The sequence below is a fragment of the Panthera pardus genome, unplaced genomic scaffold (genome assembly GCF_024362965.1).
Source record: "Panthera pardus isolate Hobbes unplaced genomic scaffold, ASM2436296v1 HiC_scaffold_6, whole genome shotgun sequence".
Taxonomy (NCBI): Eukaryota; Metazoa; Chordata; class Mammalia; order Carnivora; family Felidae; genus Panthera; species Panthera pardus.
The window spans coordinates 11,416,174-11,433,562 of NW_026526991.1; the positions used below are offsets into that span (position 1 = coordinate 11,416,174).

Here is a 17,389-nt window from a genome sequence, read left to right on the forward strand (position 1 = left end):
GTGGTGAGCTCAAGTCCCATGCTGGGGGTCCATGCAGGACATGAAGCCTACTTAATTTAAAAAATTAGAAAGATACTAATGGAATCAGAGTCGGCAACACGGAGCACTAAGCCAAGCACAGACTCCTTCTAAGCACAGGGTGGACACCCATGAAGCGAGCCCTACACATTGCAGAGACAAGTTCTAAGGAGAAAAGTACACTGGGGACATGGGCTAGAGTGTTTCTGGGGAAGGGAATTTGCAATATTTCATAGAATAGACAGGGAAGGTCTTAGTGGGAAGGAATGTTTGAAAAACTACCTGAAGGAGACGAGAGACCAAATAATATCTAGGAAATAATAAATACATAAATAATAACTATCTAGGGAAGGTGTTTTTGGTAGAGGAAACAGCTAGTGCAAAGGTCCTGAGGCAGGAGTGTGCCCGCTGTGTTGAGGAACAGCAGGAGGCCAGTGTGGCTGAAATGAAGCGAGCAAAGGAGAGAGGGCCCATTGGGAAATCTTTGCAGGGAAAATGGTGGTTAAGATCAGGAGGATGTGGTAGGAGGAAAGGACCAGACTTGCGTCAGGACTTGCTGATGGATGGGATGTGCCTGGGATTGAAGGGAGGAGAAAGGAGCAAGGACAATCCCCTGGATTCTGCCATGAGCTGATGGACGGTGTGGACGGGCCATTTACCCAGACAACGAAGGAAACATTAAAATTTCAACTGGATAAGGAAATGTTGTTGGATAAGGGGTTAGTGGGACAGGGAAGTGATGAATGGATGTTTGCCCTGGGGTCCCAGAAATGGAAACGCAAAGAAGGTGATGGGAAAGGGAGGCAGTTTGAGCAGAAGGAACCACGTTCCCGGCATGGACTTGCGGGGGGCGCTCTGAGCAAGGTTGTGCTGGACAGAAGGTGTGAGGGGTGGACGGCAAGACAAACCAGAGACGCCAGCGGGAACCTAGTGAGGGAGGATGCTTGTTTCACATTCCCAAGAGCGCTGGGCCCTAGGACATTTCCACATTGATGGTTTCTGGGCTATTTATTTCACCGATACAGAATCATCACTGTACAATTGTACGGTACTGTTTTTTCTGTTGCTTAATTTGGAAATCATGTGCTCTTTTTAAATTATTTGCATTCAATTATGGACCTCTTGGACACCTGCCACGGTGTGCTGGAATTATTTTATAAAGGGCTGAACTTATACTGGGAAAAATATCGCATCATTTCTGAGGTTGATACCAAGGATTCGCCGAGAGTAGAGCTGGGTGATGCACACCTTCCCAGCAGCTGGGAAGCAGACATTTGAGCGTATAAATTTCTTCCTTGACTCCTACTTTATTAGACAAAGATCTTAAATTTATTCTAGAGTTACTCATTCATTCAACATTTTTTTTTCTAAATCCTTATGTTGTCCCAGGGGATTCTAAGCTCTGGGAATAGAGTGGGGAGCAAACAGCAGACCCAGCTCTTGCTCCCATGGAGCTTAGACATACACCTATGTCTAACTATGTTGGGAGGAAGGTAAAAGGCCTGGGAGTTAGAAAGAGTGTGTAAGCAAAACTTTAGCTAGCCTGGGGAAGCTGGGCTTTAAGGGATGACATGGTAATCAGGTGAAAAGTGAGGAAGAAAAGAGTATTCCAGGCAATGGCAACTGCATGTGCAAGGGTCCTGAGGCAGGGTGGGGGTGGGGGGACAAATTGAGATAATTAAGAACCAGGAAGGCTAAAGACAGTGAAGCAAGACTTGTGGAGGGAGAGACAAAGGCAGATGGTTATTTCATTCCTTAAAGCAATGAGAGCCACTGAAGGGTCTTAAGGATCCCATAATCAAGATGATAAGACTTGCATTTTAAATGACCCCTCTGCTACAATGAAGATGAAGAGGTAAGAAGGAGCAAGAATGACTGCGGGCAGACCTGAGGGGGCCACCGCAGCTGTGCAGGTGAGAGACGGTGGTGGCCCAGGCTAGGATGGTCAGTAGGGAGGGAGAAAAGTAGAAGGATGTGAGAGGTAAATCAATAGGACTGAATGCAGTTAAGTAAGTGATGGCATCTCTAAGAATTTTAAATGAAGATCTGCCAGGATTATTTGACTTATTGATCATTTGCAACATGGCTAATCCTCTAGGAACAAAAGCCATCGTGAGCGGACGTGCACGGGACGGTTTGGATAAGTAGTGTCATTATCTGCCCCCTGCCATCAGCCCACCATACCAAGGGCTACGAGCAAATATAAAATTAGAGTCCCTGCCCTCAAGAAGTAAGCCCCAGGTCATTCATTCATTCTTTTCTTTATGGATTAGTGTGTGAGAAATCTCATCACCTACAAGATACTAGGGGACCCTGGAGCAGAGAAAGTCAGTGTCTGCAGCTGGCAAGGTAGCAGAACATGGCAGGGATTGTCGATGAGAATTCCAAACTCAGTTTAGAAATTCGCAAACGAGCAGAAAAGTAGAACATCCACAGGGTGTATGGTGTGGCTGGAGATCAAAGGGCCTTCTGAGGAATAAGAAAATGGCCATTAGTCCAGGTATGGATTTTACACTTTATTCATGTAAAAGAGGCAATTATTTGCTCCATTTTACAGACTAAAATAGGCTTCTTAGATTTTATGGGATTTTAAAAAACAAATATAACTGATTGCAAATCAATTTTTGTGAGGCTATAGATAAAACTTGGCTGAGGAGTCGCTAATGGCAGCATTGATAGCATTCTTATCTGATGCAGATTTCATCACCATGTAAACAGCTCGCAAACAAGGTCTTGGGCGCTGCCTCTATATAATGCTAACTTTTAATTCCAGTCAGCTTTTTCTTTTTAGTACGTCAAGATTGGTGCTGACTCTATATAATGCTGACTTTTAATTCCAGTCAGCTTTTTCTTTTTAGTACGTCAAGATTGGTATCACTAATCTCACACCTGAGTTAGGAAACAGATACATTAGAGGAAGGTGGGTAGGTTTCATATAGTGGTCAATCATACCCATAAAATAGGTATTTCCCTATAAACTCGGGGAAAGTAGATAATAAAGAAAAAACAAGTGCATGTATAACCATGGAAAGACATTTCTCAGATGTGAGCTTGCTATTAGTCATTTCACACAATGTAACAAAATAAAGCCAAGCCAAGACTTAGAGGCGCCCAACACAAAATTTTAATTGTTGGAGTTTACATGTATCCCTAACTTTCTTCGTTTCTCCTTCAAAATTTTATTTCAACCTAATGTTGCTCAACCTTTAGCATAAATTAACGGGAGGAGTGTTCTAGGCAAAAAAAAAAAAAAAAAAAAAAAAAAAACCCACCTGGCTCTATGTAGGAAATTTTGTATAGAAATATGTACTGGGGTTTTTTAAGTTTGGATACACATGATTGCTTCTTACAATGTTTCTTTCTTTTCACATTAGTTTCACTGTGGAAATAAGGAGTTACAAGAGAGAGAGGCACAAAAGCAAAAGAAGAAATCCTCAATGTACATTTCCCATTATGAGATTCCTGTAGCTCTGAAGATACATCTCCATAAAGTGATTTGACATCCATAAATGCCAATTTACAAAGCATTATCCACTATCATCAAGGAAAAAAAACGCTATATTCTCCCTCTCTCCCTGCCCAATAAGTAAACTTTGCAAACAATTACAAGTACATGTAATCATAATACAGCAACTTGCATTTCTATAGCAACTTTCACTAGAGAATTTCTCAATGTTCTACAAACAGTAATTAATTAGACCCCCTAACAACCCCGTGAGGAGCCGAGGGAGGTGGGTACGCGCTGAACATCCCCCAACACAGACTCACTGCCACCTCTGGGGTGGATGAACAGCTGTTGTTTAAAAACTGTAGAGCAAACAGAATTCAACATTTTAGAAAATCATTGGACTCAGAAGTCCAAGATGCAAGAGGCAGTTGCATCTGGTGCACAGGCCTTTCGTGTTTCATGTAAATGTGATAGAGAGGGATGAGAGCAAGATACCATTTTCTATGTCATCTGCCATCACCGCATCCCCTAAGGCTGGATTCACCCAACGACATGAAGTGACTCTGCTGGGTTCATCATCCCAGAAATGACCCCATTACCAAGCAATTTTGCTGTAAGAGATGTTTCTTAACAAACACACATATCGATCTTATTATTTTCCAGGCACTTTTTACAATGCTTAGTGACTTATAACTTATTTGGTCCTCACAGCAAATCTTCCTGGGGTATTATTATTATTATTATTATTATTACTACTACCACCATTTTACAGGTGAGGAAGTGAGGCATAGAAGGTTTAACAAATTGGCCCCACGTCCCTCAGCTAGTGAGTTGCTGAGCCAATGCAGTCTGGTTCCAGAACGCATGCTGTACCTTTACCCTATGCTACCTCTACATAGGCATCGCCTGTAAATAAACTTGAACGTTTACAAATTGGCACATTTCCTCAACTTGGTCATGTAGTTTGTCTCCTATTTTGAGGAAAGGTTGATTTTTGTTTGTTTGTTTGTTTGTTTGTTTGTTTGTTTTTTCCACTCATGTGGTTACCAGGAGTAGTGACTCAGAAGGCAAGCAGCCAATCTGGAAAGAAAAGGAAGAGCCTCTTGCTTCAGCACCTTGGAGAGCGCCCCCAACTGCTTACCCCAGCACTACAGCCCCTCTTTCAGACCTACTGAGGCTCTCTCGCAAGGCTGGAGCCTGAGAACAGGCAGAGCCAACCTAGCGGGGATTGCTTTTCACTTATTTCTGCCTTTATGACAACAGGAAATGGGTACAAGATTATCAGGTTAGTTTAGCCCGGGCCGTCCCGAACCTGGGACCTAACAGCTCTGGTTTTCCCATTCTTGGGATGTCTTGGGCCTAGAAGCTGATGAATTTCATACCCACTGTTATTTTCCCACTTCACACGGATGTGCCTCTCTCCTTTTTTCCTCCCAGATCTCTGGCAGGAGACCATCTCCCAGGGCAATTAGGCTTTTGCTCAAGGGCCATTCATGTACTTTTTCAGTTTGCCCTGAGGGAGAGACAGTGAAGTGGTCGACCCTGAATAACACAGGTTTGAACTGTGTGGGTCCACTTACGTACACACACACACACACACACACACACACACACAGTACATGTATGTATACACACATACACAGTACAGCATTGTAAGTGTATTTTCTCTTCCTTAGGATTTTCCTAACATTTTCTTTTCTTTAACATTTTCATTTCTCTAACATATTCCTCTTCTAGGAATACAGTATATAATACATATGACATACAAACTGTGTTAATCAACTGTTTATGTTATCAGTGAGGCTTCCACTCAACAGACTATTAGTCGTTAAGTTTCGGGGGAGTCAAAAGGTATACTCAGATTTTTGACTGCGTGGTTCAAGGGCCAACCGTACGTGGTTAAGGGCACTGGTTCTGAAGTTAGACTGCCTGAAAATTCACCTCACCTCTGCCACTTCCCAGATAAGACCTTGGGAAAGGTACACAGCTTTTTAAGTCCCAGTTTTTTCCATCTGTACAATGGGGTTAAGATGAATGATAGTTGAGTCAAAGGATCGTTCTAAGGCTTAAATAAGGTCATATGATTAGATAATGGATTTTATTATAAGAAGAAATAGGGAAAGTACCGATATCCCTTTCTGAACAAATGAGACTCGTGTGACGCATATACTTTCCCTCTCTACCTTGGTCGTCAGGGAGCTTCAGACCAAAGCTCCCACTTGGCATTGGCAGCTCGATAGGACCCTATGAATTGCCTAGTGGTATTTCTTCTCCTCTGATGCTGACCTTCCCTTCTCACTGACATATTATTTGATCCTGATATTTTTTTCTTTTTGTAATTTTATTGTCTGTGTCATTTTAGGTCACTGCATAAGATAGATAGACAAATGTGGATCGTTAGAATATAAGTCACAAGTGAGCAAAGAGTTTGGTCTGGTTTGTTTGTTGCTATACCCACAAAAGACTGGGACAGTACAAGTCAGTCGCATCTGTCCATAACTGATGCTTGGAGTAATCCCTTTACTTGGAGATACTACGGTGACTAACCGAGTAGCTTTGCATCGGCGCTGAGTTAGCTGGCTGCTACAAGTTCACTAATTATCTATGATTCCAAGAGCTCTTGCCAGGAAATGTTTCAGTGATGATGCTGTTTACAGTGCAGTCTATCTTTCTCGAGTTGTCTAAGGGCAGAAAATGAGGAAGCGATGGCTCAGAGCCTGGAGCCTGTTTCCGATTCTGTGTCTCCCTCTCTCTCTGCCCCTCCCCAGTTCATACTCTGTCTCTCTCTGTCCCAAAAATAAAATAAAAAAAAAAAAAAACGTTGAAAAAAAAAATTTAAAAAAATAAATAAATAAAATAAAAAAAGGGGCGCCTGGGTGGCGCAGTCGGTTAAGCGTCCAACTTCAGCCAGGTCACGATCTCGCGGTCCGTGAGTTCGAGCCCCGCGTCAGGCTCTGGGCTGATGGCTCGGAGCCTGGAGCCTGTTTCCGATTCTGTGTCTCCCTCTCTCTCTGCCCCTCCCCCGTTCATGCTCTGTCTCTCTCTGTCCCAAAAATAAAATAAAAAAAAAAAAACGTTGAAAAAAAAAATTTAAAAAAAAAAATAAATAAAATAAAAAAAGGGGCGCCTGGGTGGCGCAGTCGGTTAAGCGTCCAACTTCAGCCAGGTCACGATCTCGCGGTCCGTGAGTTCGAGCCCCGCGTCAGGCTCTGGGCTGATGGCTCAGAGCCTGGAGCCTGTTTCCGATTCTGTGTCTCCCTCTCTCTCTGCCCCTCCCCAGTTCATGCTCTGTCTCTCTCTGTCCCAAAAATAAAATTAAAAAAAAAAAAGTTGAAAAAAAAAAATTAAAAAAACAAAAAAAAAAAGAAAATGAGGAAGCGGGATGGGAGGCTGGTCAGAGAAATTTCTCCTTATCAATATAACTAATCTTGGGATCTCAGCTGGTGCAGACCCCTTCCCAAAAAAAGCTAGCAGGGTTTGACCAATGGGACAGAAACAAGAGTAGTAAAATTAGTTGCAAAAACATGCCCTTCTGACTCAGAGACCCAGTGTGTGGGCAGAGCTGGGCCGGCTCCTGTGCCGGGGGAGATCCCCTGGGAAGGGCTGGATCCTTCCCTGTGACACAGTGAAAGGCTTCAGTGCTGTTGCTATTTGTGACAGATTATTAGACAATATGAATGCACCAGGGGGATGGGAGTGCGGGGAGAGACTTGGTCGAGTCAGATCACAGCAGCTCACACTGCCTCCAAACCCTCATCAGCCAAATTCAACTCCAATTTAACTTACATTTCCTGAGTGCTTACTATACGCTGCGGCCAGGAAATTGCCGGATGCCGCAGGTTTCCAGGCATTTGGCTGTAAGAAAACAGAAAAAAAAAAAATGGAAAAGATGCTCACACATTTCTCTCTCTCCTTCACTTTCTCCCCTCGGTCTGTTGGCCTTGCTCTTAAGATTTTAACACCCTCCCAAGTAGGAATCAGCTTCCCTTCTGATTTTTGGACGGCATCCAGCCTGCTCTCTTCTCTCTCTCTGCAGGGCATCATACACACAGCAATTCTAGCCAGGCAGGGAGCGCTTTTCTTTCCCCCACTTCAGGAAATCTTCCAGCTCTGGTCTTGTTACAAGAATCCTGCATTTGAAGTCTCCCTGGGAATAAACACACGTTTCTGATAACTCTAAAGATTAAGCCAATGAAATAAAAATTCATTTTTGAGACATAAACTGTAAATGACCGGGATTTTCCACGGAAATATTGGCACTTTGGTGGAGGCACGGCGGCCCTCAAGTTGATGGTCGTTTGCTGCAACGTGCCAGGCAGTCCTGCGGTCGTTCAATAGACAAGACATCATCAAATACCACATCTGAATTCTGTTCAGATTATTAGAATGAAAAGGGTAATTCAATTCAATTGCCTGGAGAATCATCCTACACAGGCATAAACAAAGCTGGCCAGAGGCAAAACTGCTTAGCAAGGGAAGAGTGGCTGGGGCCCTCGGCCTGCCTTCCTCCCCACCCCCCAGCTTAGTCCTCCCCTCTGCAGGAATCCCGGGTGAATTGAAATCAACGTGTTGCCCCTCCCAAGGGTATTTGCTTTTTCAGTGTTCTTTCTAGCTTGATAATGAAGGGATTAAAAACTCACCTTTATCAAACACCTACAATGGACCAGGCCCATTTTCACAACGTTAATCCCTGGACACACTCTGCACTTGTTCATTCAAAAACTACTATCTACACCCAGCCAGGCACTGTGCCGGGTGCCGGAGATCCAGCAGAGATCAAAGAGTCGGATCCTCCCCTCTCTGGGCTCTGCAGCCTGATGAGAAGAAAAAAAAGCAATAGACTAACAAATACATAAACGTTTGTCAAGCCCTGATAAGTGCTGTGCAGAAATATCCAGCAGGGGAAGGGGACAGGGAGCGCCCAAAAGGAAATGCCGTGAGAGATAGGGTGGCCGCGCGGGGACTCTCAGAGGAGGGGACAGTTGGGCAGAATGAATGAGCTATGCTGCTATCTGGGGGAAACACATTCCAGGCTGAGGGCCCGGGAACAGCATGAGCAAAGGCCCTGGGGTGTTCCCAGCAGGAGGCACATGGGAGGGAGCCGAGTGAATGGGAGAGACATGCTTTGTAGGCCAGGATGAGAGTTACCCACTCGGGGATATTGGAAGCCACTGGAGGGTCTAAGGAAAGCAGCGACATTGGAAGTTCGTTGACCTAGGTTTTCAGAGCAAGCTTCTGAAAGCTATATGGGGACAAACTATATGGGGAAAGCTATATGGTGCCTATATGGGGACAAACAGGGAGACAGAGGCTCGTCAGGAGACAGCAGCAGTAACCAGTCACTGAGGTGGCCTGGACAAGAGCGAACCAGGGGGCGTGATGCTGAGATGTCAGGTCCTACCCTCTCTTGTGGAGATGGGGGTCCCGGTCCGGCAAGTGAGGAAACAGAAGTACAGCGAGGGTAGGTAATTACCCATGGCCGGGTGATTGCTGAGAGTCCCACAGTCTGCCCATTGCAGAGGCCTGGCTCTCTTTACTCTGCCACAAGCTTCTCTGTTGCCACGCAGTGAAAGGTACTGCTCCCTGGCGAAGGCATTTGAGTCCTCAGAGAGCAGAAAGAGGGATTTAGGGAGGTTGGCGATTTTTCTGGGCCCTTGTCATCTCACTCCAGCCCTTGCTTCGGCGGGGTTCCACCAAGTCTTAATCATAACGGTCAACACGTATCATGTTAGCACTCTGGACGTGGCAGTGTTCTAAGGGCTCCCCCCTTGTTATTGCAGCGATCCCCATAATAGCTCCCAGGAAGGAAGGAAGTACCATTATCATTCCCATTTTACAGATCGGGAAACTGAGGCTGAGCTGTATTCATCAGTCCAAGATGACAGAGCTGGAATGTAGATCCCGGCGGTGAGGTTCCCAGAGCCCCAACCCTTCAATATCCTGCCACTTCTTCCTTGAAGAGATGTTTACTTTGCAGTGTTTTTCTACTGAATTGTGGACTTAGAGACTGAAGTTCACACCACTGATACACGTTGAAACTGGCCCCCACTGACATGACCTTGGGGCACATTGGAGAGAGTGTCCACCAAGGCCCCTCCTCAAGGGCACTGCCAGGATGGAGGCCACATGAGGTGGCCTCCGGGTCCCCATCCATCTCCAAGTCGTTGCTAAGTCTCGTATCTCTGCCTTGTCCATCCTGGGTACAAGTCTCCAGGAGGTTGGGAGGGGAGAGTAGTGATCAATAGAACCACAGCTGCCAACTCCTAATTTCATTGGATGGAAGACAGAGACGCTTCCAATCCTCCTTTCTTCCGAGTTTTGAGAGGAAAGGGGAAACAGAGGTATAGGCTTGGCAGCTGGGTTGGGGTGGGGGGGAAAAGGGGACAGCATGGGAACAGGGACGAGAGTGGGGGAGGCATGGTGCATTCGGGCTTTCCAAAGACAAACTGAACTATTCTCAGAAGAAGGGAAGGTGGTGTGCGCCCCACCCCCCCACCCCCGGGAGAGAGACATGAGGAGATGCTCATTTTCAAAACACCGCAATCCAGATCCCCCCCAAAAGTCCCTCTGTTGTCACACAACAAGCCCCCACCTCTACCCACCCTGCCTCAAAGGCACTTCATCATGTATTAGAGCCTCTCTAATTCCCCTCCCCCCCCCACCAGGTAGATAACCTGGCTCCCCCTTTATGCCCCACCCAGCTAATAAAAATAAAAATAACATCTTCTCTTTATTGAGCTCTGCTTTTACGCACTTTAGCTCATTCGTGTTCGCAAGAGAATAGCCCTGCGAGATGTGTCTGCTTATCTCCATTTTACAGAGGAGCCGCCCGCACAGAGCTCAGAGAAGTGAAGTGACAAGTGACTTGCCCAAGGTCACACACTGAGTAACTGGAGGACCAGTCACCCACACCTGACTCAGCTCAGGCTCTGTCTCCACCGCCCCGCCCCACCCCCAAGTTACTAAGTTACTAGAGGGCTGGCAACTTTTCTTGTTCAGTTTTGCATCCCCAGCATCCAGTTGGTACTAAGTAAATATTGATGGAAATGACACATGGATGAATAAATGGATGAAAACTGCCTTAGAATGAACTGGCTGATATAAATATGCCACATGCACTTACATTGTCAGAGACAATGCCAACAGTTTTTGAGAACCATTTATTCATTCAACAAATACAAAATGTGCTTATTGGAAATGCACTGAGTGCTGGGCAATGTGCTTGATGCAGGGAGATTGTCGGAACAGAGCCATCCTGGTCCCTAACCTCCAGGAGCTCATAAAACAGAGGGAGAGAAAAGACCAAGACCAAAGCAAGCAGCCAGCAAAGTCACAGAAGAAAAAAATATTTGCAAATAATTAACAAGTGAAGAAGGGAGAGTGGGGACACTAAGGAGAGGGCTTTGGGAGACAGGAACGTCCTCTGAGGAAGAAACGTTCAAGGGTGACTAGAAGTCACCCAGGAAAAAGTCGGGGAAGAGTTTCGGGCAGAATGAGTGGCATATGTGAGGGCTCAAAGGCAGGATTAAGTGCCTAGAGCCTTCCAGAAAGTACAGGAAGACTATGTGGGTAGAGCCAAGGGTCCAGAGATGGAAGGAGACATGGGGCGGGGTGGGGGTGGGGAGGCCTTTCAGGCCTTGTTAAGTATTTTGGAATCCAGCCTCATGGCAATGGCAACCCTTCGAGGGATGGGAAGCATGCAAGTGACATCCTGAGATCTGTTCCCGCTCGGTAGGCAAAGGGGAGCAGAGGAGGAGCAGAGAAGCTGGTTAGGAGGCTGCAGTCATGCAGATAAGAGCCGCTTGGGCCAGAAGTGTTAGGAAGTGGATGCATTTGAGAGCTCTTTTGGAAGCAGGAAACTGAGCAAAGGAAACTATATGGACCTAATTGGGCCGTGTCCATAAATGCACCCATGATGTAGTCAGGGCAGTGGGGGCCTGAAAACAGATAAGATTCTAATCCATAATGTATCTTTTATGACTGTGTCTTCAGGCCATCCAATCTGCTGGAGCCTCAGTTTCCTCATCCGGAAAACGAGGCGTCCCAGGAATGTTGTTGCTGAGACAATGCATGCCACGGTGTGGGGCATGGTGATCTTCTCCCTTTGCCACCTCCAGATACTGGTGATCCGACTTCCCCACTGCCCTCCTGAATACCGGGCTCTACTGCCCCAGTAAACATTTTTCAAGAAAGAATTAATCTCCAAGTATTCCATGCCAAAGGAAAAGTGCAGAATAGCCTTGCAACAGTCTGCCAGCCTCACGCCACTAATACTTATCATGGCCACGGTGCCTCAGTACTTTACCAGTAACTCAATTACCAGTCCCTGGGCGCCTCCCAGCACAAAGCCTTTCCCGTGGGTCCCCATTGCCTTCCTGAGAAGCCCTGGACACAAGTCAATTCCTTGGCCCTAATGAGAGCTTTTCAACACCTGACAGTAACCATGGAGCGTGTGCTAAGTACAGCCGTCAGGCCACCCCGGCTGCCTCCCAACCTCCCAAGACAGGGGGTCCTGGCCAGCCGGGAGGTGCCACGTGGGCTCTGGCATCAGGGCCTCACACAGCAGATGTTGCTGCCTTCAAAGCCGGGCCAATTATGATGTTAACGCCCTGGACATTAATCCCTGGGTCCTTGCCAGCCAGGACCTGCTCTGCTCTCTGGTTGAATAGCACAGGTCCTCTGGGGTGGGGGGGGGGGGGGTGGGCGGCAGGGATGAAGGAAGGGTCTTGGGAAAGTCACACTTTCAACTGCTCAGATTCAAAGCCCGACTTCTCCTCTGCATCACACCCAAGGCCTGAAGGTGTCCAAGTATGTTAGCAGCATGAACGCCAGCCCCCGTCACCACGGGGCAGTCAGCAAGGACTGTTATTAAAAGTGAGACCCAGAAAATGAAATGTCTTACTCAAGGAAATAAAACACGTTTGCGGGAGTTCCCTGAAGACAGATTTGCTCTCCTGATACCCAGATTTCTGAAATGTGTTCAACAAATGGCAAGCTCCCGGGGAGCAGAGGAAACAGCACAGTGTCCAGCACGTGGTAAATATTTTTGGCACGAAATGACTAGCCCTGGTTCAAACTCGGTATCAGAACTACGTTCCATGGTCTCACACTCAGTTGTAGAAAGGGAGATACCCACGCTGCATCATCAGTGACAAATGTTTTTTAACACCTGGCTTCTCACCATCCAGAAGGCCCCTGAGCCATCTTTTCCTTGGCCCGGGCTGTGTGTAAGCTACAAAGCAGGTCCGAGAGGAACCTGACCTAGATGCAGAACCATGGACAGCTACCTTGAGGTGATGGGTCCAGGGCATCTGGAGGATATGCCAAAGGCGAGCCTGGCAATTGTGTGTTCGGAGGCGGGGGAGTGGGTTTGGACAGTGCATTCGGAGCAGAGAGAAGAGCTGAGCAATGGCCCATGGCTGGATTGTGGGGAAGGAATTGAGAGGAACAGCAGGACAAGAAGGCAGAGAGACAGGCAAGGCTCAGACAAGGAGGTACGGGCGGCCCAAGTGAGGGATTTGGGTCTTTGTTCTAAAAGCAGTGGTGAGGGTGGGGGGCCACCTGGGTGGCTCAGTCAGTTAAGCAACTGACTCTTGATTTTTTCAGCTCAGGTCATGATCTCCCAGTTCTTGAGTTTGAGCCCTGCATCAGGCTCTGCACTGACAGTGCGGAGCCTGCTTGGGATTCTCTGTCTCTCTGCCCCACCTCCTTCCCTCTCTCTCAAAATAAATAAATAAACTTCAAAAAATAAAAGCAGTGGGAAGCCACTGAGGAGTTTCAGGGTGAGGAAATAGCTGGGGCGAATGCTCAGAGATGAGGTGGAAAAGACTGGAGAAGAGCTGAGGCTGCCTGCAGGAGGACAGGTGAGCCACAGTCCAGGCACATAGAAATGACAGCTCAGTCCGGGCGGAGGCGGGGGGGGGGGCAGTGGCAGAGATAAAGAGAAGAGGATGGCTTTAAAAGAGATGTCTAGAATCCTGATTCTCACAACTTCTTCATCACAAAGATGACAAGGCAGGAGATGCCGGACGGCGGAGGGGCCTGGCAGAGGGGTGGGGACAGTGTGTGACTCCTAAGCTTTGGCTGGAGACACTGAATCTGAGATGTCTTGGAGACACCCAAACGGAGACACCCTGTGGGCAGCTAGAGATATGGGAGTGGAGTTGGGAGCAGTCAGGTCCAAAGTCATAGATGGAGTAGCCACCTATGCAGGCAGAAACGATGAAGTTTCACAGGGACAGAGTACATCAAAAGGAGGAGCCCTGATCTGCCTCAGCCGTTTCCCACTACTTCACATCTGGGTCACTTCTGATCATTTGACATTTTAAGTGTCCCAGTAATGAACACCCTTGTCCTAATTTACAGCTTTTCCATATTCTAGGTTACTTTTCTAATAGCCTGCCTTGCTAACATGGCTAGCAACGGATAAGTGTTAAAAGACTGAATATCTCATGTGTCTGAAATGAAACAGAAATTTTTTAGTCGACCACAATTTGTGGTGGCCCATGTAACCAATCTCTCCTGATACGTGCTGATTTGTTAAGTCTTCCCTAACGAGCCCAACCAAAGGGAACTTCTTCCTCTGAATTCTAATGGCTGATCCTAGAGACGCTCCATTCTTGTCCTTCAGAGGTCTGATATTTTAGGATCTATGTAGTCCCCCTTCCCTGTGGGGACACGTTCCGAGACACCCAGTAGATGCCTGAAACTGCAGACAGTACCGAACCCTCTATATACTATGTTTTTTCCTGTCCCTACATACCTATGATAAAGTTCAACTTATAAATTAGGCACCTAAGGGACACCCGGCTGGCTCAGTCGGTGGAGCGTGAGACTCTTGATCTTGGGGTGGTGAGCTCGAGCCCCACGCTGGGCACAGAGGTTGCTCACAATAAATAAATATATATATTAAAAACTTTTTTAAATGCAAATAAATAAATTAGGCACCATAAGAGATTAACAGCAATGACTAATAATATAGAACAGTCATAGCAATCTACAATATATAGGACAGTAAGTTACACGAATGTGGTCTCTCTCTCTCTCAAAACATCTTATTGTCCTGTAGTCGCCCTTCTTTTTGTGATGATATGAGATGATAAATTGCCTACTTGATGAGGTGAAGTGCGGTGAAGGACGCAGGCATGTGACACAGCGTTAGGCTATCACTGACCTGACATGCCGTCCGTGTGCATCCAGACCGAGGTCGACAGCGGGTCACAGAAACCGCAGAGAGCAAAACCGCGCATAAGGGCCAACAAAACCCTCTGAGGGCCAACGTGGGATGGCCACGATAGATTAACTAGGCAAGAGGATCGTAAGAACCAGTATCGATCCCTTGCTGCACATCAAGACGTGTTCTGGGAGCTTCAAACACAAGACGTATTTCAAGTCTCCAAAAACAAAAATGTTTCTTCTCATTTATTAGGGAAGTAGTATCTGAGAGGACAACTGAACCCCCAAATCCCAGGGGCAGGAAACACAGAACTGTCTTTCTCGTTGACACCTGGTTTCTCGGTCACTCAAAGTCCCAAACAGGCGGCTCTCCTAGAGGCACTGATGCAGGGACCTATGCCTCCTGGTCTTGTGGCTCCACCGTCCCTGGCACATGGCTTCTGGAGTTCCCAGGCTCCTCTGCCTCAGGCCAGAAGGGCAAAGAGCATGACAGAGAGCCCTTGAGAGGTTCTTACGGGCTACGCTCAGAAGCAACACAAATGGCATTCATCACGTTCCTCGGCCCAGAGCTCAGGCACGCGATCATACCCAGCTGCGAGGAAGGCTCAGAAATGCAGTCGGGCTGAGTGCTGGGCTCCCAGGAAAACAGATGGGGTGGTTCATAGCAGTCTTTGCCACGTGACAGGAGAAACCAGAGCCCAGAGATGTTAAGTAACTTACCTGATGTCACACAGCAGAGCTAGGATACATACTCTGGTCTGTGTCACTCCAAAGTCCATGCTTTCTCCACTACACCCCACTGATCGGCAACGGTCATGGGGGTGCTGTCCTTCGGGGTCTCTGAGATGCATCTGCCTGAATCACCTTGGCAATTGTTCGATTCCACTTATAACCTAACTTCATACTGCTAGCGAGCATGACAGGTTCACCCTAAAACCGACTTTCAGATATATTTTCCAGATACATCTTCTGTGTCTTCCAAAGATGCTCCCAGTGTCCTCCTTCAACAAGTCAATCAATTCGCTGACATGCCCTCACATTAGGTAGGCACATTCCTGTTCTGAAGTCTATGCCTTATAAACTTGACATATTCGGATGCCATGGCTTTTATCGTGAGTAAATTAAAGCTCTTAAAACGTCAGAATGTTTCTGTTTCATTTGACGTTCCCACCATAGGTCAGACGACTGCTTCCAAAACAGACATGTCTAAGTGGCTTTCTAACCATATCACTCAGGATGGCTTTTTAGGAAGTACAGGATGCCCAGCAGTGCAGTGATCTGAGGCCCCTGAGCGTCAGTAATTCTGTTTGGAACTGTTCCCATGTAAGCCATTTACAGAGCATCCACTGGACTTGGAAAACCAAGAGGGATGTCGGGAAGTCAACTGGCGCCTCCCTCTTTGCACGCATATATAGTAGAATCTTAAAGTTGGGGAAAATAATGACATTGGTAATGGCTATAGCCATAATCCTCAGTGAACGCGTTCACTCAACAAAGATTTACTGAGAGCCCATTTTGTGCCACACACCATTTCAGAAGCTGGAGATTCTGTGCCTAAAACAAGATCTCTGACCTCAAGGAGGTGACATTCTAATGGGGGAGATGTACGAATAAATATATAATGCATTAAGCAGTGCTGAGCGCTGTGACAGCAGGTTCAGGGGAGAGGATGAAGCCTGACGGTAGGTTATCCAGGGTGCTGGGGAGGGCTTCTCTGAAACAGTGACATTGGAACAAGGACCTGAGACAAGTGAGGTAGGGAGACGCCATGCCAGAGGGGACAGTAAGTGAGGAGGCTTGAACAGAGAGGGTGCATGGCATTTTCCTGAGACGGCAAGGAGTTCTGGTGAGCCGGGGGACAATGGTAGGAGGCAGCAGAGGAAACTGGGAGGGGCAGATTGGCAGAGGCTGATGGCCCATGGTAAGGGCGTTGGGCTTTCTGCTTCGGCTGAGATGAGACCACTTGAGGGGTGAGGTGCTAGAGTTGGGGGCTTGAGGATTGAGTCCCAGGGCGCTCTACCTCTTAGCATCTAGAAGATGATGAGGAGCCAACAAGGACAGAAAGGAGTAGCCACAGGGGCAGGAAGAGAACCAAACTCGGGGTTGGGGATGCCAAAGGCAAGTGAGGAAATTCAAGGAGAGTGATGGGCCAGTTCAAGTGCCCAGTGATTGGTCGAGGAAGATGTGAACAAACTGTCAGATCTGACAAGGAGAGCTCACTGGTAACCACGTCCGTCAGCGGAGGATGCTGGAAATAAGGAGCTCTCCTTAGGAGAGCGGGGCACCTGGGTGGCTCAGTCGGTTAAGTGATCAACTCTTGGTTTCAGCTCAGGTCATGATCTCACGGTCCCGTGAGTTTGAGCCCTAAGACGGGCTCTGTGCTGACATCTTGGAGAATGCTTGGGATACTTTCTCCCTCTCTCTCTGCCCCTCCCCGCTCATACAGGCTCTCTCTCTCTCTCTCAAAAATAAATAAACATTTTTAAAAGTTATAATAGAATACTTTTTTAAAAAAGCCTTATGGGAGACAGATGGAGAGAGAATGGAAAGAAGGGGCACCTCCCCCTCCTCCCTCTCCCCCTTCCCCGCCCCACTACTATTTTCCAGGCACACTACAAGCTCGTTATAGGAGCTTCCAATTTAATTCACAGGACCACCTTGGGGGAGGGAGGGGACCGGTTTTCTGCACTTCACAAAGAGGCTCAGGGAGAGAAAGAATTCAGCTCCTAAGTGTGAAATCTGGACTTG

At 47.2% G+C, this 17,389-nt stretch overlaps 1 protein-coding gene and 1 long non-coding RNA gene across 9 annotated transcripts in view; one reads left to right on the forward strand and one right to left on the reverse strand.

Moving 5' to 3' along the window:
- CACNG2 (calcium voltage-gated channel auxiliary subunit gamma 2) overlaps positions 1-17,389 on the forward strand; it is a 111,059-nt gene that overhangs the window by 42,412 nt on the left and 51,258 nt on the right. The gene's annotated exons all lie outside the window — the stretch shown is intronic.
- Positions 1-17,389, reverse strand: part of LOC109265513 (uncharacterized) — a 108,284-nt gene that overhangs the window by 12,719 nt on the left and 78,176 nt on the right. For 7 of the 8 annotated variants that reach the window (XR_008419691.1, XR_008419689.1, XR_008419692.1 and 4 more), the window contains exons 3-5: positions 8,940-9,069; positions 8,107-8,280; positions 7,253-7,613 (exon numbers count right to left, since the gene is read on the reverse strand). This is a non-coding gene — a long non-coding RNA (uncharacterized LOC109265513). The remainder of the gene's footprint in view (positions 1-7,252; positions 7,614-8,106; positions 8,281-8,939; positions 9,070-17,389) is intronic. The other variant, XR_008419690.1, reaches the window with a different exon arrangement.